Genomic DNA, 26818 nt, shown 5'->3' on the forward strand with positions numbered 1-26818 from the left:
GGGAGCGATTTTTTGGTGCAGAAGCAGACTCTTAGCACACACCCAGCTGTTTTCCATGTAGAATCATGCACAGTATTTACAAGCGAGTGGGGTTTGAGGTTTCAGTCTGTAATGCAAATACATTCAGCATCACTAAGGCTGGTTGCCCTTGCTGGAGTGTAGGCAGTCACCCAGGATACACATGGTGGTGGTCTGAAAAAGCAGTCTGGACATGGGCTTTTTAAAAAATCTGAAAAGTGGATTCATAATGTGTCAGTCTGTAAAAGTGATTATCACTTGCCAAAAAAAAAGAGCAGTAAGTGTGCTTTCAAATTGGCAAAGAAATTTCGTTTTGTGACTAATGTGAAAACATGACTCTGTGTGCAAATAGGAATTACAGGCAGAGATTTATTGCGTTTTGCTCTGGTGATTTCACAGTTGCATTAGTAGGAAAAAGGGGGAGCGATTTTTTGGTGCAGAAGCAGACTCTTAGCACACACCCAGCTGTTTTCCATGTAGAATCATGCACAGTATTTACAAGCGAGTGGGGTTTGAGGTTTCAGTCTGTAATGCAAATACATTCAGCATCACTAAGGCTGGTTGCCCTTGCTGGAGTGTAGGCAGTCACCCAGGATACACATGGGGGTGGTCTGAAAAAGCAGTCTGGACATGGGCTTTTTAAAAAATCTGAAAAGTGGATTCATAATGTGTCAGTCTGTAAAAGTGATTATCACTTGCCAAAAAAAAAGAGCAGTAAGTGTGCTTTCAAATTGGCAAAGAAATTTCGTTTTGTGACTAATGTGAAAACATGACTCTGTGTGCAAATAGGAATTACAGCCAGAGATTTATTGCGTTTTGCTCTGGTGATTTCACAGTTGCATTAGTAGGAAAAAGGGGGAGCGATTTTTTGGTGCAGAAGCAGACTCTTAGCACACACCCAGCTGCTTTCCATGTATAATCATGCACAGTATTTACAAGCGAGTGGGGTTTGAGGTTTCAGTCTGTAATGCAAATACATTCAGCATCACTAAGGCTGGTTGCCCTTGCTGGAGTGTAGGCAGTCACCCAGGATACACATGGTGGTGGTCTGAAAAAGCAGTCTGGACATGGGCTTTTTAAAAAATCTGAAAAGTGGATTCATAATGTGTCAGTCTGTAAAAGTGATTATCACTTGCCAAAAAAAAAAGAGCAGTAAGTGTGCTTTCAAATTGGCAAAGAAATTTCGTTTTGTGACTAATGTGAAAACATGACTCAGTGTGCAAATAGGAATTACAGCCAGAGATTTATTGCGTTTTGCTCTGGTGATTTCACAGTTGCATTAGTAGGAAAAAGGGGGAGCGATTTTTTGGTGCAGAAGCAGACTCTTAGCACACACCCAGCTGTTTTCCATGTAGAATCATGCACAGTATTTACAAGCGAGTGGGGTTTGAGGTTTCAGTCTGTAATGCAAATACATTCAGCATCACTAAGGCTGGTTGCCCTTGCTGGAGTGTAGACGGTCACCCAGGATACACATGGTGGTGGTCTGAAAAAGCAGTCTGGACATGTGCTTTTAAAAAAATCTGAAAAGTGGATTTATAATGTGTCAGTCTGTAAAAGTGATTATTACCTTGCCAAAAAAAGAGTAATAAGTGTGTTTTCAAATTGGCAAAGAAATTACGTTTTGTGACTATTGTGAAAAGAAATGTAGTAATATATTTAAATAAAATAAAGGATTTCTTTTTTTAGTTTTTTTCAGGTATTGCTGAAGAGCAGTGAACAAAATTTAAGATGCCTACAAAATCCAGAGTTAAAAAAACCCACAAAAAAAACCTATATTTGAAGACAACTGGAGGACCAAAGTTAATAGAAGATGCTCATGTTGGGAAAAAGAAAAAATCTTCTGGTAAGCAGACAAAACAATTTCTAAAAAATATTTTCAAAAGAAGGAAAAATGTACATAATGTCTGTACTGGAAAGAATGTTTTGAAAAGAAAAGGACAGGAAAAAATTGAGAATTTAGTTAATGCAAATATACCTTCTGCAACTGAAAAGATTTACATAAATAGAAAAACAGCGTTTAAAGAGATACGTAGAAAAATGTTTCAGAGAAGAGTTATGTCCAATTTGATAAAGGATGTGAAGAAATATAAGCAAAAGACTAAGTTTTATAAAAGAAAAAAAGAAATTGAAGCCATTGCAGCAAAGGCATTAGAATTAAAAAGGAAACTATTCATTTTAATTTTGAATAGGATGCGTACATTAGACAAAATGGTTAATGTACTGAAATCACATAGCAAAAGGAAAAGAGTAGTGAACAGAACAAACTTTTGTAAAGTGTTTTTAGGAAAGTGGATGCATAGTTCAAGTAGTGAACCTTTTTTTAATGAAGAGAGCTATTTTCAAAGTAATAGTTTGCTGCATGCAGTTGACACCAGAGGTCGTGCTTACGAAGTGAAAAATGGTTGCATAATGGAGAAGGAGATAATGGTTCCAAGAGATGAGGTACAAGTGATGGCGTATGAGGCTATGGGGAGACGTCCTAAAGCCCCAGTGTACACTTGGAATTGTAGTAGTATTTGCACTGTGCGTCAGGAATCTATTGACAAATTTCGTGAGTTTCTAAGAGAATATAGTAAAAAAAGTATAAAACAGAAGATTAAGGTGCTTCAAAGTCTGGATCCATGCAGAGTGAGAGAGAATACTGGTTTGCAGGGTCATTCTCTGGCTTGTCTATCTAGAAAAGTGTGTAATAGTGTTTTCCATCATTTTAGGATGCTGGCTGTTCATCATACTGAAATGAGAAAGTTTGTGAGACGGTTGTATTTTGCCAAAAGTCCAGCAATAAAGTTAAATGAATTGAATAGGGCTCTGTTCCGAGGAACGGTATCAGATGTAGAGAAGGTTGTTGATGAAATTCAGTTTTGTTACTTTGGTCCTGAACAAAACAGTGCAGAGAAGGACACAGTAAATGAGGAAGAAGTGGAAGAGAATGTAGAAACCTCTGTAAGTAACACATTTAATGATCACATAACAAAATTTGCAATAATCTCCAATGAAAGACCAAATTTTACTTGTATTTGTTGCCGCAGAACTCATTATAGAAAACAAACCAGGAATGTTGATCTCTACAGAAAGAGTGAAAATGAAGATAATTATAAGTGGAAGGATTTTGCCACCTATATATTTCTTGAAAATTGTTTTGATTTGGGTGAAGATCAGCGTATTTGTAAATACTGTTACAACAAGTTAGAGGAAAATAGAATGCCGACCAGAGCTGTACATAATAATTTAGAATTGGATGCTATTCCTGCTGAACTTTCTGAATTAAATACATATGAGTCTATACTCATTCAATGTGTTCATCCGTTCCAGACCATAGTACGTATGGAGCCCAAAACTGGTAAATTACCTCCTTCAGATTTACTGAGAGGTTTAAAAGGTAGAGTGGTGTATTTGCCCTTGGATTTGAAAAAAAATATGGAAACTATTGATGCGGATACTTTGGAAACTGAACCATTAATTATTCTGGTTAATGGTGTACCTACAAAGAATAAGAAGATTTGGCAGGAGCTGGTAGATGTACGGAAAGTACAAAGAGCAAATTTGTATTTGAAAAGGAATAACAAATGGTATGAATCAATTTATATAGAAGAAGAAGAAGAAGAAGATTTACAAGAAGACACAGAAACACCAACTAGACAAATTGAAAAAGTGGACAAGTCAAAGGAAGAAGAAATTTATGAACATTTTAGCATACATCCTCTTCATTCAAAAGAAGTTATGGGAGACAATATTGATCTCTTTCAGATGAAGAAAGCAAAAGGAACTCCCGTGAGTGTATGGGAGGAGAGCTTGGAAGCTCGATGTTTTCCCCAGCTGTTTCCTAAAGGAAAAGGAGGACGATACGATGAACGTCCGGAACAGATTCCAGCTTCTGAGTATCGGACTACAAGACTATATGCTGAAGATCCCAGATTTCGACAAAGTATTCCTTATTTGTTCCATCTTTTATTTGAAAGTGATTTGTCTGCACTGTCTTATGCAGTAAATCACATTTTAAAAAGTGGAGTACATTTACAAAATGTATCTGCTAAGGATTTTATGGAGAAAGTGCAGCACCGAGATGATCATTTGGAAACACAACTGATCAATCTGATGGCTTGTCAGCGTGGGACAAATGAATATTGGTACCGACGCCATGGTGAATTAAAATGCATGTTACGGAATTTAGGAACACCAACATGGTTCGTTACCCTAAGCTGTGCTGAGTACGCTTGGGATGATTTACTGGATTTTCTACGAGAGGATCTGGTTAATGTTTGCAGATATTTCAATCATAGATTTGAGGCTATGATGTCCTTCATCTGCAATAAAAAAAATCCACCTCTTGGAGAAGTAGTAGATTTCTTTTGGAGAAAAGAGTACCAGGCAAGAGGTGCTCCTCATATTCATATGCTGTTGTGGATCAAGGATGCCCCAAAGTTTGGAACAGATACTGATGAAGCAGTGTTATCTTACATTGAAGAATATGCAACATGTGCTATACCAAAAAGCACAGAAGAGAAAAAGTTAAAGGAGCAAGTTTTAAGTTTCCAAAGTCATCGGTGTGGAAAATACTGTCGACGGAAATACAAGAGCAAAGATAAATACTACACTAAATGTCGATTTGGATTTCCTAGACCTGTTCTTTCAAATGGAAGAGTAAACAGTTTTATGTCAGCTGTGAGACATACTATCTCAAGAAAATCACCTAAGAATACCTACAACCTAAAAAGAAAAGAAGAATCAAAAAATATAAATGACTACAACCCAGTCATTTTATCCATGTGGAACGCTAACATGGATATACAGTATGTAGCTGACAATTCCATTGCTGTTGCTCGATATGTAACGTCTTACATTACGAAATCAGAAAAAACAGAATTGAAGGAAATGTGGGAAGAGATTTCTCACGAGAAGACTGTCAGTAAGAAGCTGTACAGTTTCAGTTTGAAGATGTTATCGCATCGAGAAATTGGATCCTACGAATGTTCAGATTGGTTATCTTCTGCAAGTCTCTACTCGAAATCAAGAAGAATAATTTGGGCAAGTTTAGGCCTTGCAGCAATGAGAAATCGGGTACTAAAATCTGTTGGAGAAATTGAATATTTGGCCGAGAATGACCCAGAAAGTACAGATATTTTGAAATCAAACATGTTGGACACATATTATCCCAAGAGAAGTCAACATCTGGAGAACATGTGTCTCTATGAAGTGCTGCAGAACTACATTTATTCACGGAAAGCCGCAGAAGACATCAACAATGGAAAATATAAAGTCATTGGTGAGGAAGGATGTTTGGTAAAGCAAACAAAAGGAAGTTTGATAAATCACAGGAAGCTGAGTTGCGACACTACTGACAAGAAGGAATTTTACTACTTGGCTCTTTTACAGTTGTTTAAACCATGGCGTACAGAGGATGAACTACTGGGAGAATTTCAAAGCTATGAAGATTCTTTTAATGCTTGCAAAGACAGCATACAATGCAGTACATTCTCAAGTTATCTGCAAATGTTAAATGAAGAAATTGAACAGGAAACTACAATTGCAGCAGAAATAGCTAGAGACAGTTCTCAGGACAGCCAAAGTTCAGAAACACTCAGTCAAGATCCCCTAGGACAACCAATCGTTGAAAATGAAGCATCAATAGCCATGAATGAAGTGGAAACGGCTATGAATCAAGCTCAAGAAGAATTTATAGACTTACAAAATTTGGAAAGACAACTGAATGAAGAGCAGCAACAAATTTATGAAGAGATCAGAAAAAAAATTGATCACGGATTTCTACATAAAAAAAAGAGTGCTCATGCACATCATTTTATCCAATCAGGATGTATGTAAGCGGACAAGCTGGAACTGGAAAAAGTTTCCTAATTAAAGTCATCAGAAGCTACCTACAGCAAAAAACGGATTCTACTTTGTCTTGTGTGGTTACTGCTCCAACTGGGTTAGCAGCATATAACATAAAAGGAATCACTTGACATCGTTTGCTAATGTTACCAGTGGAGCATGAGAACAAAATACAATACAACAAGCTAACTGGAGAAGCATCCTTGGAAGTTTCAAGAGTATTGAAGAAGATGCAAGTTCTCATTATTGATGAGGTGAGCATGGTTTCAAACTTAATGCTTGCCTTTGTGCATTTAAGAATGCAGCAAATTTTGAAGACAGACTATGACATGTTATTTGGTGGAAAACACGTCATAGTTTTTGGAGATCTTTTGCAACTTACTCCAGTTAAAGGACAACCAGTGTTTAATACTGTCACACATGAAGACACGAAGAAGTCATTGGGAAGCATCGGAAATACAAATATTTGGTCCTTCTTTGAGTACAAGGAACTTACTACTAATATGAGGCAAGCAAGCGATGAAGAATATGGAAGTATTCTGAAAGATATCAGAATTGGACTACTCACAGAAGTTGGCAAAAAAGCATTACAGAGTCGGCTGCTACATAATTTATTTCCAAAGGAAGAAATAGTTGCAGAGAAGATATACAAGAACATTGCAGAAAACAAAAGTGTCATCTGCTTAATGCCAACTCTACGTGAATGCTCAATATTCAATGAGGAGCTTTTGAAATTGGAAAAGGAAGAGATCAGGAAATTGGAAGCAGTGGACAAAATTGAGGATGGAAGAATTACTGTCACAGTAACAGGCACACTGAAAAATAAATTGGATTCACTAGAGAAGAACATTTCCAAAACAGCTGGATTAGAAAAAAATCTATATGTTTGCATGAACTGTAGAGTATTTTTAAGGAGAAATTTGGATGTTGAAAAAGGTTTAGTTAATGGAGCTATGGGAAGAGTTGTGGGTTTTATTAATTATCAGAAAAAAGATGGAATTGAATGTTTAAAAATAAAATTTGATCAGATAGAAGAAGTTAAAGACATTTGTCGTTGTACAGTTCGTTTCATGCTTGTGAAAGACTTATATGTACGTAGGAAGCAGTTTCCGTTTTCGCTAGCATATGCTGTAACTATTCACAAGTCTCAAGGATTGACTGTAGATTGTGCATTTGTGAACATTGGTTCAACTGTGTTCAAAGAAGGTATGGCATATGTTGCTTTGTCACGAGTGAAAACATTATCAGGTTTATTCATGATAGACTTTGATGACTCAAAAGTTAGTGCTGATACAAATTGTGTAAAGGAGTATAATAGATTAAGAAGAAGCTATGCTCCTCATTTAGGTCAGTATCCTGTGTTGGAGAAACGTGTAGTTTCTCGTAAAAGGAGAAATGAGAATATCTGTAATGAAGATGTAGAGAGGAGGAAAAAAAAGAGGAGTGATGTAATTGCAAGCAAAAAGAGTAAGGAAAAAGAAGAACAGGTTGTAGGATGTCATTTTGAAAATAGCTCTGGTGTCAACTGCTACGCTAATGTAGTGCTGAATGTTGCATTTTATCTGGAAAGTTTGCAAGAGCAGATAATAGTAAATCAGGGAAAAAGATTCTGTTCTGAGCTGAGTCTCCTTTTTCAAAAGCTGAGAAATGATAAAACTCAAATAGAAAGTGCTACTGAAATTAGAAAACTTTTAGATGTATGTTCAGGACGAACACAGTTTTCTCAAAATGAACAGCAAGATGCACACGAATTTTTAATGTTTTTTCTTCAGGTACTGGAAGAAGAAGAAGTTGCAATTGATAATTTATTTGGTCTCTCTTATAAATGGGAACATAGTTGTGAAAACTGTTATAATATATGTGGCTCTAATGTTGATAATGAAAGGTTTATTTTTTTGACATTGCCAGAGAGTAAAACAGTCACTTTTGCTAAATTAGTTAAAGATGCTAATCATAGCATACAATGCGGTGAGTGTCAATCTGACATGTTTTCAACATTAATTTTAAAGGAATACGGACAGTATGTAATTTTAATGATGCAACGATGTAGAGCTGATGGTTCAAAATTGGATACTTTAATAAAGAAGTTTACAGGACAGCAATTATCAATTTCAGGAACAACTTTTGAACCTGTTGCAATAATTTTCCATGAAGGACCTACTGTTACATCTGGACATTACACAGTTTATCTTAAATGTGAAAAAGGCTGGACACTGTGTAATGATTCCCAATTGGTTTTTAAGCAACGTTTGCCTTTTGATTTAGCAAATTCCTATCTAATCTTCCTGAAACCTAAATTTTAGAGAGACTTGGCAAGATCTGGACAAAACAATTTTACCATTTTATTGGATTACCATTGGAATTTTCAAAAATAAAGATTTTTTAAATTATCATTTGGCCTAATGGAAAGATAACCAATTGTAATGTGGACTTTTTTAATTTTTAATGAAACTTTCGAAAACCAAAAATTTAGAGAAAATCGGTAACATCTGCACAATTTAAATTTTGGAATGTTATTGGAGTGCCATTGGAAATTTTTTCAAAAAAGATTTTTTAAATTACTATTTGGCCATGTGGAAAGGTAACCAATTCTATTGTGGACTTAATAAATTATTAATAAATCTTTCGGGAACCAATATGTTACAGAGAATCGGTGAGATCTGTACAAATAAAACTTTAGAATTTTATTGGATTACCATTGGAAATTTAATCAAAAAAGAATTTTAAAATTACTATTTGGCCTAAAGAAAATGGAACCAGATGTATTGTGGAGTTATTTGAGATATAATATTGTGATTATACTTCTGAAACAAAAATATCAGACGGTATTTTAAAGAAATAAGTATTGATATTAGATGATATTTTTTAAGAATATTATGCATTTCTATAATGTTAAGTTTAAGTAAAAAGAGATTCTGGGCTTTTTTAATACAATCTTTGAGATTGTTATTTTTTTTTTGCCCGCGGTTAAATGATGAATGCAATTGCTTTCACAATTTATAGTGAAATGCAATATATTCTGAAAACAGCAAAAATAAGGCAAAAATATTTTTTGATAAATATGTAAATATGTGTACTGTATTATAAAATGTTTTAAAAATATTAATACTTTTTTCTTTTTTTTCAGATTGATATAGAAATTTTTTGAAAACTAGAACCATTTTTAAAGCAATTTTTTTAAAAAACAAATGAATAAATATTTTTTTGAGTGGGTATGGTAAGTCAATAATAATAATTGTAGTCTCTCAAGGACCTTGTAATGTGATAATTGATTTTTAGTGTTTTTTAAAAAAAAAAAAAATTACGCGCACCATACGCGTACGGTAAAAAAAAAAATAAAAAAAGTTTTTAAAAACATATATAAAAAAAAGATGAAAGATAAGGTTGGCTCTTAAAAGAGCCGTTGTGTTCATGCAGGGACAGAGGAAAGAAAGATTGGGAATATTAGACGGTACGACAAGTGTGCTGATCTATTTTACTGTTCACCAGGGAAACACTGGTCTCCCTATAAGTAATTAGATCATGACAAGTGGCGCACCGTACTTCAACCCTCGCAAACCGAGGGTTAATTTCCAGAGGGCTAGAAAAAGGAGATGCTCCCCCACAGATGAAGGGCTCACCTGACCTGCAGAAGAAGGACTCGGCTCTGCAGATGATGGTCCAGGCTGAGCTGCTGTGGATGTGCTTGGTTGACTTACTGAAGGGTTACCTCCAGTAAGTCGAGCATGTGTCCTTCTGTGTACATCCTTGAGGTGTCTCATCATGGTATGATTCCCAAAGGAATACTTCCTGTCAGGATTACCTCTTGAAAGTACACGCTTACACAGCTTACAAGTTACTAAGGGTGCATTTACCTTTTGCTGGCCTTCAGGAAAAGTAAAATAATCCCATACATAAGAGGTCTTTTGTTTCCTCGCTCTCTGCCTCAAGGTAGTGCTGCTAGTGCTAGCCTCACTCTCAGAAGGGCTCTGCTGTTCTGCCATCGTATCACAAAGACAACCCAGCTCCTTCTCCTAAGGGATCACAAGCAGAAATGAGGGGAATGGGTGTGGTGTAGGAGAGTTCTAGAACTGAAAGTAGTTTCAACCAATCAAAAGTTGTGTATCATGATCACATGACCTACCGTACGCTTACGGTACGCTTACGGTGCGCTTACGGCAAAAGTACGCATGCGCGTAAAAAAGACACGCGCTTGCGCGCATGCGCTTAACAGTCACTCCCCGACACTTCCGCGTAACGTGCGCGTGTAGCGTACACGCGTACACGTCCCACGCAGAGTACGCGCGGCTACGCAAATTGCGTAAATATACGCAAACAGCGTAGATAAATTACGGACGTTGCGTAAACCGTACGCTTACCGTAAGCTTACGGTACGCGTACTAAAAAAAAAAATAAAAAAAAGGAAAAAATGTACTGCAAATAAATTTTACATGTTTATTTTATAAAATATATTAAAAAAAACATATTAAAGAATTTTAAAAATTTAACCATAGTCTTTATAAAAGGATAGAAAATTAAAATAAAAATATGTTTAAAAAAATAGAAGAAAAAAAAAAATTAGCATTTAAAAAACCTTGCAAATTCACTGAAAAAACCATGGGTTTCACACACGTTATAGTTAGGAATTAGAATTTAAAAAACCTTAGAAATTCACTGAAAAAACCAAAGGTTTCACACATGTTATAGTTAGCTGGACATTTCACTCGTAAAAAACCAATGAAATTCCCCCGTTATAGTTAGTTCAGCTAACTATAACTCGCGCGCCCGCAATGCACTGCTGATGACGTCACATATTACATCACTCATGACATGGTCAGTGACATCACTCATGACATCACTGATGACATCTCAAATGACATCACTGATGACATCACTTATGACATCATCCTTGTGATAGAGTGGCAGACCTCCTCTTCCCCTAATATAACCTTTGATACACACATTCAAAAATAGAAATTAAAATTTTAAAAACAATGGACATACCAATACCAGTTACAACAACCTATACAGTAATTCTAAGATCCAAATACACATCCACTCATTCACCAACAGTCCTATACAGTCACTCATACATGTACTCACTCATCATATGTACTCATACACGTATACATCCTGTTACACAATGCCACTCATCCATAGAGGTACTCACACACATAGTCACTCATGCTAATAAAGAATCAAACATACATTTACTTGCATATACAGTTATACACACACCGCCACACTTACTTCTACAGAAACTTACACATACTTAGTCTTTTAAACAATCACTTATAGAAACACATACTTATTCATACAGGAACTCTTCCAATCTCTCACTCTCACATATACTCGCTTATATACACCAATAGTGACATATACTAGTTTAAAACATATGTAGTTACTCATAGAGACACTATTGAGACAGTCATTCACTCACTAACACACCCATGCACACACTCATCCACCCATAGAGTCCTGCACACATGCTGTCTTCAACACATACAAAGAGTGAGTCATTCATTCATGCACCTATGCACTACGTAATACCCCCCACCGAACCATACAGACATCAGACACTGATACTCAAAAAACCAACTAATAACCTATATAGACACTCATGTAGCTACTCACCAACCCATGCAGCCACTTATACACAAAGTGAGAGACTGATACAGATATTTACATATTTAAACATTACTCACTAAGCCATGTATTCACTAAGATACACTTAATCAGTCAGTTATACAATCAATTTTTCAAAAACAATTCATCCATTTAGACACTTATATACCCATTTATTCTTCCATCGACCTTGAGATATACATATATAAAACATATGTAATTTTCAGAAAAACACACATTCTCTGGATGATGTCATCAGTGATGTCATTAGTGATGTCATTTGAGATGTCATCAGTGATGTCATGAGTGATGTCACTGACCATGTCATGAGTGATGTAATATGTGACGTCATCAGCAGTGCATTGCGGGCGCGAGTTATAGTTAGCTGAACTAACTATAACGGGGGAATTGCATTGGTTTTTTACGAGTGAAATGTCCAGCTAACTATAACATGTGTGAAACCTTTGGTTTTTTCATTGAATATATATATATATATATATATATATACATAAACCTCTAATACTAATATAAAATATATATATATATTGAGATCAAAACATTAAGATAAATATTTTGTTTTTGAAATATTATTTTACACTACATTTGGGTGCCGATTCCGATCCTGGAAAAAATTTCCCCGTACGACTCGTATCCGGTCTTTTTACCGTACGAATCGTACAAGTGCCGTACAAACTGCCAAGTACGATTCGCATGGGAAAAAGTCCATACGAATCGCATTGGGAATAATTCCCCACACGTCCTCGGGTCGGAAAATGTGTCCGACACGTCCCCGGACGATTTACCGTACAAATGTGAAAAGTGAAGTCCGACCGCGCAAGTACGATCCATCCCGTGCGTCCGATGTTACAACCGTATGGAAAAAACACCGTCCGCTCCGAACTCCAATAGCAACCATGGAGACATGTGCCCACATACGCGCCCAACACCCCCCCAGCCCCCGTATGTACGTGCCGAACCACCCCCCCAGCCCTCGTATGTACGCGCCGAACCCCCACCCGTGCATGTACACCCCCGTACGTACGGACCGTACACCCACCCGTGTATACACACCCGTGTACGTACGGCCCGTACCCCCACCCGTGTATGTATGGAGCGTATCCCCACCCCAACAGTGTATGTACGGCCCGTACCCTCACCCACGTATGTATGGAGCGTACCCCCACCCCAACAGTGTATGTACGGACCGTACCCTCACCCGCGTATGTATGGAGCATACCCCCACCCCAACAGTGTATGTACAGACCGTACCCTCACCCGCGTATGTATGGAGCGTACCCCCACCCCAACAGTGTATGTATGGACCGTACCCCCACCCGCGTATGTATGGAGCGTACCCCCACCCCAACAGTGTATGTACGGACCATACCCCCACCCATGTTTGTACACCAGTGTATGTACGAACCGTACCCCCACCCGCGTATGTATGGAGCGTACCCCCACCCCAACAGTGTATGTACGGACCGTACCCCCACCCGTGTTTGTACACCAGTGTATGTATGAACCGTACCCCCACCCGCGTATGTATGGAGCGTGCCCCCACCCCAACAGTGTATGTACGGACCGTACCCACACCCGCGTATGTATGGAGCGTACCCCCACCCCAACAGTGTATGTACGGACCGTACCCTCACCCGCATATTTATGGAGCGTACCCCCACCCCAACAGTGTATGTACGGACCGTACCCCCACCCACGTATGTATGGAGCGTACCCCCACCCCAACAGTGTATGTACGGACCGTACCCCCACCCGTGTATGTACGGAGCGAACACACACCCCACCAGTCTAAGTACGGAGCGCACCCCAGGCCCCAACACCAGCACCCTCACCCAACATCGCGCATGTACGAGTCGTACCAAGCCAGAGACAAGGACAGCACTGTACAACAAAATGGCCGATGTACGCACCGTACAGACGCTAAAAACACAGGTACACAACCAGGACAAAGCAAAACAACACAAGAGGACTCCATTCGAATCGCACAAAGCCACAAAACATGTCCAACAAGCACAAATACAACCTATTCACTGACCTGCAACTGCCAAACTCCCAAACAGAGGCCCAAAACACAACCACTCCTTATAACACACCCACCCAAAGTTCAAACACAGCCACAACCACCAATGGACCAATAAAAAGGCCCAACACACACAAACCATGATCCTTTGCAACAGACCCACTGCTGCCAGACCACACAGAGAAACAACTGCACCATACTACAACCTCCACAACACCTGCACACCTTCACACAACCACCTTCACAAACACCCCCTCATCACATTCACACACACACCTGCACAACCACACCCACACACCCACAACCATCCACACCCACACCCCCCACAACCATCCACACCCACACCCCTCACCATGCCCACTAACAAGAATCCAAAGTTCAGTAGCCGAGAGTTGGAGGTCCTTGTCGCCGAAATCATCAGAGTCGAGCCACACCTCTTTGGAACATTGGTCAGACAGACCAGCATTTGCAAAAAATCAGCCATGTGGCAGAGGATTGTCGATGCTGTGAATGCTGTTGGGTCCACCAGAAGGACCAGGCATGAATGCCAATCCAGGTGGTACGATCTGCGGAGGACGGTCCGCCGCAAAATGACCGACGACCACAACCAGGCCAACATCACTGGAGGAGGGCCGCCCCGCAGACCGGTACACTACCATCCCTGGGAGGAGAAGGTGATGGCCATGCTGCCGCTGGTGGGAGTGGAGGGAGTAGAAGGACTCCGAGAGCCTGGTGAGTACACAAACAACTCACCTCACATGGGGGGAACGTCATCCACAACCAAACTCACAATCATGCACGCAACCACCCCAAAGCTATCGCATGACTCAACCACACTCCATAAACACGCACATGCCACTAGCGCCACCATGCCCCATGCCCCCAGCTAGACAATGCCAAGTCACAGGCCACAGAAAACACCAACACAAGACACGGTAACCCGGATGGCGGGAGTGTGGGCCTCAAAAATCACATAGTGCAACTCAGAAGCAGACAACAATGCCCTCAGCCCATATGGCCTAGGTCACAGCCAGACAAACAGTGTGTCCCCAAACAGGAAAGACTTGCCTGCAAATGGCGGACGCCATGCATGAAGACATGGGGGTGAAGGCACTTTTTGCACATGACAGCAGCTGATGAACAGCCAACACTGTGAAAGAGTGGCAGCACACACCACCACAGCAGCAGCGCAGACACAGACACTACACCCAATGGGTGCCTGGAGATCAGAAACAAACTCACATGAACAAACCAAGGGCCATTCAAAGATCTGCAAACAGTGTGTGCCTAGGAAGCTGGGCTGAGGTGACAGAGGGTGACACACAGAGGGAGGGTGAGGGGGAGAGAGAGGGAGGGAGACACAGGGAGACGGACAGAGGGAGGAGGCTGACACAGGGAGGGAGGGAGAGGGGGACAGAGAGGGAGTGAGAAAGGGATACACAGGGAGACCAATTCAGCCTTGGGTGGTGTGGGAATGTCTGCTCATCAGCAGGTGGACTGCGTGCATGTAGACAAGGGTGGCCAGTGCCTGAATCCCCCTCTCTTCTCCAAGGCAAAACACTGGGCCATGTGTCAACCTGTGCACGAGCACAACGCCAGCTACCAGCATTATATAAGTGTGTGGAACAACTCCATTTGCCCATGTACAGTGCAACACGGAAGGCGCCAATGCATGGCTCGCCACACCTGCTCACCCCACTGCTGACTGCAGTCACAATTGACGCAGCAAGTAAGACTGTGTCACACATAGGTAAAGTCTCAAAAGCTGTGGCCAAGGGACATACCCATGCACAAGTGCACTGTGAGTGGAATGCAAGACATATCCAAATACCCAGAGGAAATGTGCCAACTTTGAAACTAATGAAACATGGATGTTGCATGGAACAAAAATAACATTGTCTCTCTCACACACAGGTCAACGTCGTGGATCACCCCCCAACACTGGGGGGGAAGACTCACAGGACCTGTCTCTGCGGGATGACGATCCCACCGGCAGCGACGACTCTCACCACTCTGTGGACGACCCCGACCAACCTGGCCCCTCTGGTGTCCAACCACCTGCAGCACCTGCGTCAGGTACAACTGGGCCAACCACCACCCCCACTCCTGCCACATCCCAGGAGACACCCAGGATCCCTGCCCCACCACCACAACGCAGCCAGGCTGACCAGGAGGGACACGGTGTACCGGGCACCCAGGAGGAGGCAGGCGACAACGCAAAGGCCACCCCTCAGGGGTCCCGGAGACCCGATGTGCCCACAAGGGCAGGCCAGGCGCAAGTGGGCAGGGGTGGTGGGAGTGGAGGACGGCGGAGGCGCGAGCCTAACCAGTTGGCTGCGGAACCGGTATATTCCCATGTAAGAAACATCCTGGACACATACCGGCAGGACACCACGGGCATGAGCAAGGTTGTGTCCACCCTCAACGAGATGAAGGGGACCCTCGAGGAGATCAAGACCCAGCAGGCCCAGCAACATGCGGAGCAACATGCCTGTCAACAGCGACACCAAGGACGGATGGAGGACAGACAGGCTGAGCTCGTGACGGTGCTCATGGGAATTAACCGTTCACTCCGTCGGATAGCCGACAACATGGGCAACCCTCCCTGTGCCACCAGGCGAAGAACATCACCACCCACAGGGAGGGATCAGGAGGAGGAGGATACATCCGACGGAGCATCCCAAACATCTCACGGCCTGCTTCTGAGGGTTCCCGCAGGAGGGCGGGTCGTCCACGGAAAAGACCGTGAGGGTCGGCGCAACAGCACCAATCTCCCAGGACACCTGGCCTGGCACCTGGCCCACTGACCCAACAGCAGCACATCAGCAAATGACATTCTCTGCCACATGGACTTGCTGGTCACTGTCTGACCAATGTTGACAAAGACTGTGGCATGGACTCTGATGATTGCCAATGGCAAGGATACCAACTCCCCCAGTGAACTTTGGATTCCACACACCCGGAAAGCCCCTCTTGTCATACCCCCCCACCACGTACCCCAATACAAATAAAAACTTACACGATCAAGAGATGATGCCTACATTTTGCATTATTACATTACATGTGTCTTGTAAAGTCTAACCATGCCTGAGTTCTCATGTTACTTCAACCATCCATACCCTGGGGCCTGAGTCTGGCACAGGACACACATGGGTCACAATGTATTAGGCAAGACAGACATGGAGCACCATACACACCCGTGATGGGCCCAACCAGCTGAGGGGGTGGCCGCACAACCGTGCCGACAGACATATTGAGTACAGCTACAGTCATGCGCAGAGGTCAGGGATCATGTGGAGTGTCCTGGGGGGCACCCAGGTATGTGTAGACAGGTGGCAGAACCATGTCCTGCAAGCTTGAGTCAGGTGGATGCAGAGAATGGTGGCCTGGAAAACGTTGGATGCATGGGGATGGCACATGTCACAATACCCACACAGTCATGGACATCATGCACAATACCGAGTCTAATCCCAGACAAACAGCTTGCATCTTGCTACTCTACACATAGACACATAGCCACTATCACTGAGAACCATGCCAGACATGCCGTATGCACCGTGGCAACACACCAGCATTGACTGAGGAGAGGCACCTTGGAGGCATAGGGACACCTTTATTAGTCATGTATTCCGGAATGCAGAGGCAACTCGGAGTACACATACACAGGTCATGTGGAGTAACATGTGGGTCCAACACTGGCACCCCCCTTCTGCACCACAAATGCTTGATATCCATGGAACTGGCACACAAGTGTCGGGTAACAGCTAAACACCCCCTGCTGCTCACGGAGAGGCTGCCATACACCATTGATCCTCTGATGTGGAAGGCCCACACCATGTCAAGCCAATGCAAACCGTATGTGTCCGAGGGCAGTGTTACACACATTGATGCCTTCATCACAATCCACTATCCCATTACAGATGACTGTCAACAAGTCTGACCATCTATTCAAGTGAATCCAGCTACATGTCATGTGTCCCATGGTGATGCAACATGTCTGCAGAGGAACCAAACATCGACAGGGGCAGTGTGCACACATCGTAAACTGCCACACCCAATACACCCCTGATGCATCCCTTACCCTAAGGAGACTTCCAAACTTGTCCGTGCGTGTAACGCTGAGTCAGCACACGATGACGTGTCCATGAGGAATAGCAGTGCCACAACAATGCAACCAGCAGACGGCATGCGCAAGTACCTGGGGATGAGAGACACACAAGAAGTCAGCCACAAAAAGCTCATCCACTTGCATGTGCATGTACTCGACACATATAAGGATGACAACATGCTAGGTCACAATTATGACTGTGGAAATACACTCATCACTGGCACCATCACTCGAGTGACACATCCACACACACCTCTGACTCACGTGGCATACATGCAGATGGACACACACATTGCAACACATGCCACACAGGACCAATGCGTGCACACTCAGACACTGGTACTCACCACTAAGCAAAGAAGTCGCGTATGAGCCGACTCCGGATGTCCTCTTGCGGCTCCACATCCTCCACATCACTAGCCCCATTGCCAAGCCCTTCATCCTCCACGGGTGGATGGTCCTGATCATCTTGATCCAGGATGAGTGGCACAGCTTTCTCAACTGCCATGTTGTGCAGCATGCAGCAGACCATGAAGATTTTGCAGACCTTCACCGGGGCATATGGGAGGGCGCCGCCGGTCTTGTGTAGGCACCTGAATCGGCTCTTCAGGAGGCCAAATGTCCTCTCTATCACTCGCCTTGTCCGGCCATGGGCGGTGTTGTAGCGGAGCTGGGCCGGCGTGCTGTGGTTGCGGAGAGGTGTGATCAGCCATGGCATGTTGGGATAGCCAGCGTCCCTTACATGGAAACCACATGGACATAAGTAGGACAGGAGAAGCAGTCGGGCAGGAAGTCTACGCAAAATACAGGACAAGCAGAGTGTACCCACCAACAACACATGCTCGTTCGTTGCGCAGCTGCGTCATCATTTCAGGCACCCTGCTACGCCTCATGATGTAGGCATCGTGTGCTGATCCTGGAAAACGAGCACAGACATGTGAAATCACCATGTTGGACAGACACACCACAAGGGCATTGATGGAGTGGTAGTGCTTGCGATTCCTGTACGCTACCTCCTGTGCCTGTGGTGGTACCAAAGCCACATGTGTCCCATCTATGGACCCAATGACATGGGGCATCCCTCCCAGGGCATAGAATCCACGCTTGACACCTGTCAACTGTTCAGGAGTTGGGAAATGGATAAACTCATCCAGGTGAAGCAACATGGCCTCTAAAAAATCATGCAGCACACGGCTGAACATGGTCTGGGACATGCCACCAACATGAGCTATGGTATGTTGAAAGGTACCCGTGGCAAAAAAATGTAGGGCTGCCATTACCTTCAGCTTGGGTGTCAGTGCCGTAAGATACCTGTGCAGCGGTTGCAGGTGTGGTGCCAGCCTTGCCGTCAACTCCTCAATCAACGGTTGGGGGAAGCGGTAGCAGCGTATACAGTCATTCTCCCGCATGTCAGCCAAGTCCGGAATTGGTCGGGGAAGAGGCGGCGCTCTGCAGTAATTTGGAAGTGACAAGGAAGAGTGAGTGCACCACAACAACAATTTATATGTACTGAGCACATGTTAATCTGTCAATACACATATGCTACATACGGAGTCAGGTATGTGCTACATGCCCTGGACACGTATGGCTGCCAGGTGACACTCCTACCAAGACCCAGCTACACACGGGGATTGTGAACCTCCACATCCCATGACATGGGACTAGCTGTGTCCCAGTGTAAGTGAACAGCCAGACGCAATACAGGAGTGACATACATCAACATATCAGCAGATGTAGGATGTTGATTGCAGAGACAGATAGCGGAACACTAGAGCCACAGGTCACATGACATAACACTAGGACAGCCCACACACCTTGCCATGAAGGTGTACATGTCATGACTGATCACACATACATTGAGAGTATGCAGACAGGTCCTTGTTACGCTACTCCGTGTCCCATGCATACATACACACCTTACATCCGATACCACATGTGGCCTGGTGTGCGTAACAGTGTGCCATGGCCATCTACACACAGACACATGTTGGTTGCAGCAACTGCAAATGCATTTGAGGGAACACCAACATCAAGCTAATGGGAACACACCACACATACATGACATAGTCACATCGTGCAACGTGGGTAGTCACATGTCAGGTGTGGTAACCCCTGTAGCGGGCATCAGGGGACACTTGCGTGTGTTGTTGACTGTGCCATGCCAGTGACGCTTATCTCAAGTGTTCTGTACGACATGCACACATGTCAAAGGAGTGAAGGGCATGTCTGGCACATAGTGCACCATCACACATAACATCTGTACACATCTCATCATACATCTATTGCCTTCACAACTCAGGAGTAATGTGCCACATCACAGCCTTTCACACCTGTGCCCCACACATGTAGTACTGCACAGACAATGCCTTGATGTCCATCCATGGACAAGTATGTCAGCTCTATTCCTTTCTGTGTGCTGCCTGTCACCACTGTTATGTGTGAAAGGCACCGTACATTCGCTCTGAGGGCGTGTGTACGTTCCCTATCACTATGGGAGTGCTGCCGTAGGCCTACCCATAGTGATAGTGAGCGTACAGGCGTGTGTACGGTCCGTATCACTATGGGTACGCATACGCGAGCACACCCATAGTGATAGTGAGCGTACACGCGTGTGTACGGTCTGTATCACTATGGGTACGCATACGCGAGCACACCCATAGTGATAGTGAGCGTACACGCGTGTGTACGGTCTGTATCACTATGGGTACGCATACGCGAGCACACCCATAGTGATAGAGAGCGTACAGGCGTGTGTACGGTCCGTATCACTATGGGTACGCATACGCGAGCACACCCATAGTGATAGTGAGCGTACAGGCGTGTGTACGGTCCGTATCACTATGGGTACGCATACGCGAGCACACCCATAGTGATAGTGAGCGTACACGCGTGTGTACGGTCCGTATCACTATGGGTACGCATACGCGAGCACACCCATAGTGATAGTGAGCGTACACGCGTGTGTACGGTCCGTATCACTATGGGTTTGCTCGCGTATGCGTACCCATAGTGATACGGACCGTACACACGCCTGTACGGCCCGTAGCTATGCATTTGGGGTGCCCTAGGGCCCCGGATCGCACCGTACCTGTGTGTGAATCTCCAAATTACATAGGGGACACATGAGGGACAAGTATGAAGCCAGAGATGCATGCTGGTTGCCATGGAGACCGAGTTTAAACTTTGAATTTGTTGAATGAGGTGGCCTGCAAAAGTCGGTTTGGAATAATCTACTTTGTTGCAAAGTTGTTGCTGAAATGACATCATGCTGAATTCTAAAAAAATCTAACCCCCTCACAGGGGTAGGTTTAAATGGATTGGAGGAAACATAGGATGCAAATGTGAGTGACCAATCACTCTGTACTCCTGTGCATGAAACAGGCCAGCAAGGCAGATATAAGGCAGCCAGGTCCCATGAGAGAGCACTTGCCTGCACATCTTTTAATTCTACAACACTGCTGCTGCTCGTGATTCCCTGGCACCATGTCAAGGTCTGTGGAGAGGGCCCAGCCTTTCACCCTGGAGGAGAATCTGGCATTGCTGGATGTGATCCTCCCACAGTACCCCATGCTGTATGGCCGACCAGGGTTTCAGGTGAGTGGTGAGTCCACTAGCACAGACTGTGTCCCTTTTTTGTGACTGGGACTTCTGGCATTGTGTCCAGGTGTGACACACATGCATTGTACTGTAGAGTAGGTCCCAGGGGGGGGAATGCCCTAAAGTCTCCCAGCCAGAGCATGCTGTGGTGCATGTCTGCCGTCCTCACTTGCTTTGTGTTTACTGTGACAATCACTGCATGGTGCATGCCACATTCTGCCTATCTAATCCTCCTGGGAATGTTGCTTCTACAGTCCTCATGTGATTCTGTGGTCACCCCAGTGTGACAGGTGACTGTACCCACAGATGTGTGTTTGTTCAGTGTACCTGTGCTGAGAGTGTCCACAGGATGTGTTCGTACCCTGGACATCGGTGTGTTTGTAAGTCCCCTGTCATGTGGGTGGGTGCATATGTGGAGTGTAGCACCCCAGCTGCATGAGGGATGGATATACCCTGCCCATCTGATGTGAGCAGGGAGCAGTGCTGTGTGTCTGACGTGCAGAGCCAGCCCCACACCTGTGAGCCCCCCCAGTCTAGTGGCACATGTGCAGAGTGAGGTTTGTAGCTGCATTTGGCAATGGCAGGTGAATGTCCTGTGCCTGTGTGTGTCTGTGTACTCTGCTGAGGTAGCGTAGGTGGCCTGTGGCATGTGACTGCTTTGAGGTGCTGCACATAATCCTGGTGTACCTTCTGATGCACAGTGTGAGTCTTGATCATTTATTGTGTCGTACCCCTCATGCCACCTGTGTACTTTCAATGGCAAGTGGTGCATTTGCCCTTACACAGAGGAAAATGTCCCTATGACAAAGGTGCAATGCTTTGGCTGCATACTATGCCTTGTTGAAACCAGCAAAATTGTTCTAATGTGTGTCTCTGTGACACGTGGCAGGTGTATTGATGTAGTCTCACTTTTTCAACCCCACACGTAGGCGCCTCTGCCAAGGAGCAGATCTGGAGGGACGCCGTCAGTGCCGTGAGGAGGACGGAGGGTCGCAAGTGGCGCCTGGCCCAGGTGAGAAAACGCTGGCAGGATATCCGGTGCTGGACGCGGGGGATCGCACGGGTCCTGCTGGGGGACTGACCTGTGGGCCCTAAGAACCATGGGCGTCGCCGTCTGACCCACATCCACAAGCGTGTGCTGGCGGTGGTCTTTCCAGACATGGACAGGCGCTTACGGGAGAAGCAGCAGCAGGAAGGGGGTAGGTACATGTGTGTTTGTTGTGTGTCACCAGCATTTGTAAGTGCGCAGTTGCATGGATACACTGCCAGTGTTTAAATGTGCGGTGCAGGTCCTGTCACCCACAGTATTGCGGTGCTGTCCTTCCTCCCTTCCCCTCCTTGCCATGTGTTCCCTGGTCTGTGTGTAGTCACTCTTTCACAAGGTCATCTGGGCTGCCAGTTTGTCCACGTGACCAATGCTTGCAGCATCATGTGTGGGGGTGGTGTGTAACAGGTTTTGGGACCTTGCCTGTGCCCTGTCCAGTTCAGTACTTGTGGGGTCCATGTCAATTGGCAGACATAGGAGTATGTCTCTGAAGTGTAATCCCTTACAGCAAGCATGTCCTATGTTGTGGCCTGTGACATGATGTGCATGAGTGTGCGATACGCAGAGTGCAGGGATGGTGGCCTGTGTTGCAGTCATTACCATTCAGGACCATGGAATATTGTGGCCACTACTGTCCCCTGGGGCATATTTTGCTAGGTATCACGTGTGTCATCACAATATGTGGACACTCTCAGTGTCTACAGCATAGGATGTGCTCTGTGCCATTGTCCCCTGGCACCATGTATATTTACGTAACGTGTTCTACAAGTGTCCACTGTACAGCCTGACCTAATTTTCCTCGTTCATACTCACGGTGGCCAGTGCCTGTGTGTCTTGTTACAATTATCTGATGATGGCCATTTGTAAATGAGATCGTTGTACAGGCGCACATGGGGTATTTTGGGTCCAATATAGGTTTCTGGCAGCCCATGTGTATTTCTCCCAGACTGAGAGGTGCAAGTGCTTCCTGTGTCTCATCAAATTGTCTCATGTCAGGGGTGGTTGGTGCGGGCAAGGCCTACATGTCGACACCTGAAATCTCATTGCTCTGTCTGGCCAGTGTGTGATGTTTGTCTGGACATACACTCAAGGTGCAGTGACCCATTCATGTTGGGCATGTCTTTAAGTATTACCTTTGCAGCATGTGCCTCAAGTTCATGGAGATGGTCCCTGCTCATCCCTAGTTACGGCAACGCTGTGTGGTGCAGATGCAGTGCTGGATTGTCCCCAGAGCCTTGCTCCTCTGTCCAAATCCATATCATGTCATTTGCAAATGTGTCATGCTCTCCATAGTTTCTCAGTGGCATGGTGGGTGAACCAACTGTGTGTTGCAGGGCCTATATCTGTACCTTGTATTGTAGATGTTACTCATCTTTCTTTTCAGGCTATGCACTGTAACCTATGTAGATTTGACTCATGTGACATATGTATACAGGTGTCTGATTAATTCCTGTTTATTCACCTTGCCCACGGCATCGTCGGGGGACACGGATGGAGACACCGGCACGGACCGTGCGGAGGGACCGGGCACCAGTGCCTGCAGTGACATCTTAGCTGACACATCGAGTGAAACTGAGGCCGAGGGGAGTGAGCCGGAGGACCTGTCCACTGCCACCACAGAATATGAAGCTGACGGGTCCGAGCTGACAGCAGCACAACATCTCTCCCCGCCCCCTACATTGCCATCACCGGCCTCCCACTTGCTCGTGTCCCTTCCTGGCGTGCTAGGTCACCACGTGTCTCCTTCCTGCCAGGCACCGCACCCCCTGCCCCTGTCTCTACTGCTGCCGCCAATGCCGAGTCTGTGGACATCCTGCGGCAGTTGCAGGTTGGTCAGGCTGCGATGCTTAATGTCCTCCATGGCCACAGCCAAGTGCTCAACAACATGGAGGCATACTTGGAGGGCATTTCAGCATCGCAGGCTGACCAACGCAACTTGCTGCGGTCTATTGACTCGACACTGACTGCAGCAGTGGGTCTCCTGCAGCACTTCGTCCCACCCCCTACCCATGCCCCATCCACACTTCCCACTCCCATGCCTGTCCCATGTACACCCAGACGTCAGCATGCACACACCCCACCAGACACAGGCACCACACCAGCAGGGAAGGCAAAGCGCACAACTCCTGGCACGCACACACAGGGTGAAGTAGGCACACCCACTGGGTCGGGGGGGAAATGGAAGACACGCAGCCAGAGTGGGAGTCCACATTCCTCACGACCACCACCCTCCAAATCCACTCCCCTCAGCTCTCCTGGCCAAGAGTCGGACACAGGGTCAGTCCTGCCCAGTCTGTCCATCAGCCCCAGTGTGGCACCACCCCGCAAGCGGTGGAGGCAGGACACCAGCAGGGGAGTTGAGTCCCCCCCCTGTCCACACCACCCCCCAGTAGCGCTGCGACCCATCCCTCCAACCCCCCCCCCCCCTCCTTGGGGCCTGTGGTTCCTTCGGGTGCAGGGGAGACGCTGGGCAACCTGGCAGTAGTGTGCAGTGCCGTGCTCGAATCCACCTTTGGCACTGCCCCACCCCCTGTGTTGGAGTTGTCCGTCCCTGCACCCACAACACCTCCCCTTGCCCCTCCTGTCCCTGCGGTGCCTGGTCCTTCCCCCCACAAGATGCTTCCCCCCTGTGGATGACAAGGTAGTCTGAACTGTGCAGGCAAGCTAGGGGACACGCATCCCGATGTGTCCCCCACCTGGATTGGAACTATGGACTGCCCTATGGGCCTTGTGCATTTTGAACTCTTCTTACAATTCATTTTAGTACATTGCTGAATAAAGCTATTTTATTTTCCTTGGCACACTACTGCTTTTCTGGCATTGCTGTTGGTGGTGCTGCTCCATGATTTGTGGTGGCGATAATGTGTTAGGTGTCTGGGATATGTTGTAGTGTGGTGTTCGTGGGGTGGACCCTGTTATCTGTGTGCCATCACACGGTATTTGCTATCACACTTTGCTCATGTAAGCTGTTACTGCATGGTGACATTGTCCCAAGGTGTGTACCTTCCTCTGTGGACCCTAACATCTTCCCTGCAGGGTGTTGTGAAGACATATGTGCAGTGCTGTGTCTACATTTGCTGGGTGTGTGACGGCCCCTTCAACTTTGGCCATGCATGCTGGCCAAGGTCTCCACCTGCATCATTTGTGTCATCCTTGGGGGTCACTGTACTTGTGAGTAGAGTATATTGACAGGACTTCATGTGTACATGTTCCCTTTTCCACACTTTGCATGTGTGTACTCCCAGCCTCGCACACATGTGTTTCGTGTTCTGCTGGGTCTTTGAGCACCTGACTGACAATTGTGGCCATTGTATCTGTGTGTACTCAACCCCTTTCTTTCCATGGGCACAGCTGGGGGGACTCTGCACACACCCCTCCTGTGTCTGGGCACTGCTGGGAGGACTCTACACCCACCCCTCCTGCGTCTGGGCACTGCTGGGAGGACTCTACACCCACCCCTCCTGTGTCTGGGCACTGCTGGGAGGACTCTGCACACACCCCTCCTGCGTCTGGGCACTGCTGGGAGTGATAGGCACCCACCCCTCCTGTGTCTGGGCACTGCTGGGAGGACTCTACACCCACCCCTCCTGCGTCTGGGCACTGCTGGGAGTGATAGGCACCCACCCCTCCTGTGTCTGGGCACTGCTGGGAGGACTCTGCACACACCCCTCCTGTGTCTGGGCACTGCTGGGAGTGATAGGCACACACCCCTCCTGTGTCTGGGCACTGCTGGGAGTGATAGGCACCCACCCCTCCTGTGTCTCGGCACTGCTGGGAGGACTCTGCACACACCCCTCCTGTGTCTGGGCAGTGCTGGGAGTGATAGGCACACACCCCTCCTGTGTCTGGGCACTGCTGGGAGTGATAGGCACCCACCCTTCCTGCGTCTGGGCACTGCTGGGAGGACTCTGCACCCACCCCTCCTGTGTCTGGGCACTGCTGGGAGGACTCTACACCCACCCCTCCTGTGTCTGGGCACTGCTGAGGGGACTCTGCACACACCCCTCCTGTGTCTGGGCACTGCTGGGAGTGATAGGCACCCACCCCTCCTGTGTCTGGGCACTGCTAGGAGGACTCTACACCCACCCCTCCTGCGAATGGCCATGTACGCTCCATATATACGCGGGTGGGGGTACGGTCCGTACATACACTGTTGGGGTGGGGGTATGCTCCATACATACGCGGGTGGGGGTACAGTCCGTACATACACTGTTGGGGTGGGGGTATGCTCCATACATACGCGGGTGGGGGTACGGTCCGTACATACACTGTTGGGGTGGGGGTACGCTCCATACATACGTGGGTGAGGGTACGGTCCGTACATACACTGTTGGGGTGGGGGTACGCTCCATACATACGCGGGTGGGGGTACGGTCCGTACATACACTGTTGGGGTGGGGGTACGCTCCATACATACGCAGGTGGGGGTACGGTCCGTACATGCACTGTTGGGGTGGGGGTACGCTCCATACATACGCGGGTGATGGTATGGTCCGTACATACACTGTTGGGGTGGGGGTACGCTCCATACATACGCGGGTGAGGGTACGGTCCGTACATACACTGTTGGGGTGGG

At 45.9% G+C, this 26818-nt stretch overlaps 1 protein-coding gene across 1 annotated transcript in view; it reads left to right on the top strand.

Annotated features, from left to right (window-relative positions):
- The window catches only part of MRAP2 (melanocortin 2 receptor accessory protein 2), an 899706-nt gene that overhangs the window by 848771 nt on the left and 24117 nt on the right, over positions 1 to 26818 (top strand). The gene's annotated exons all lie outside the window — the stretch shown is intronic.

Source organism: Triturus cristatus, chromosome 6 (genome assembly GCF_964204655.1).
Source record: "Triturus cristatus chromosome 6, aTriCri1.1, whole genome shotgun sequence".
NCBI classification, from domain to species: Eukaryota; Metazoa; Chordata; class Amphibia; order Caudata; family Salamandridae; genus Triturus; species Triturus cristatus.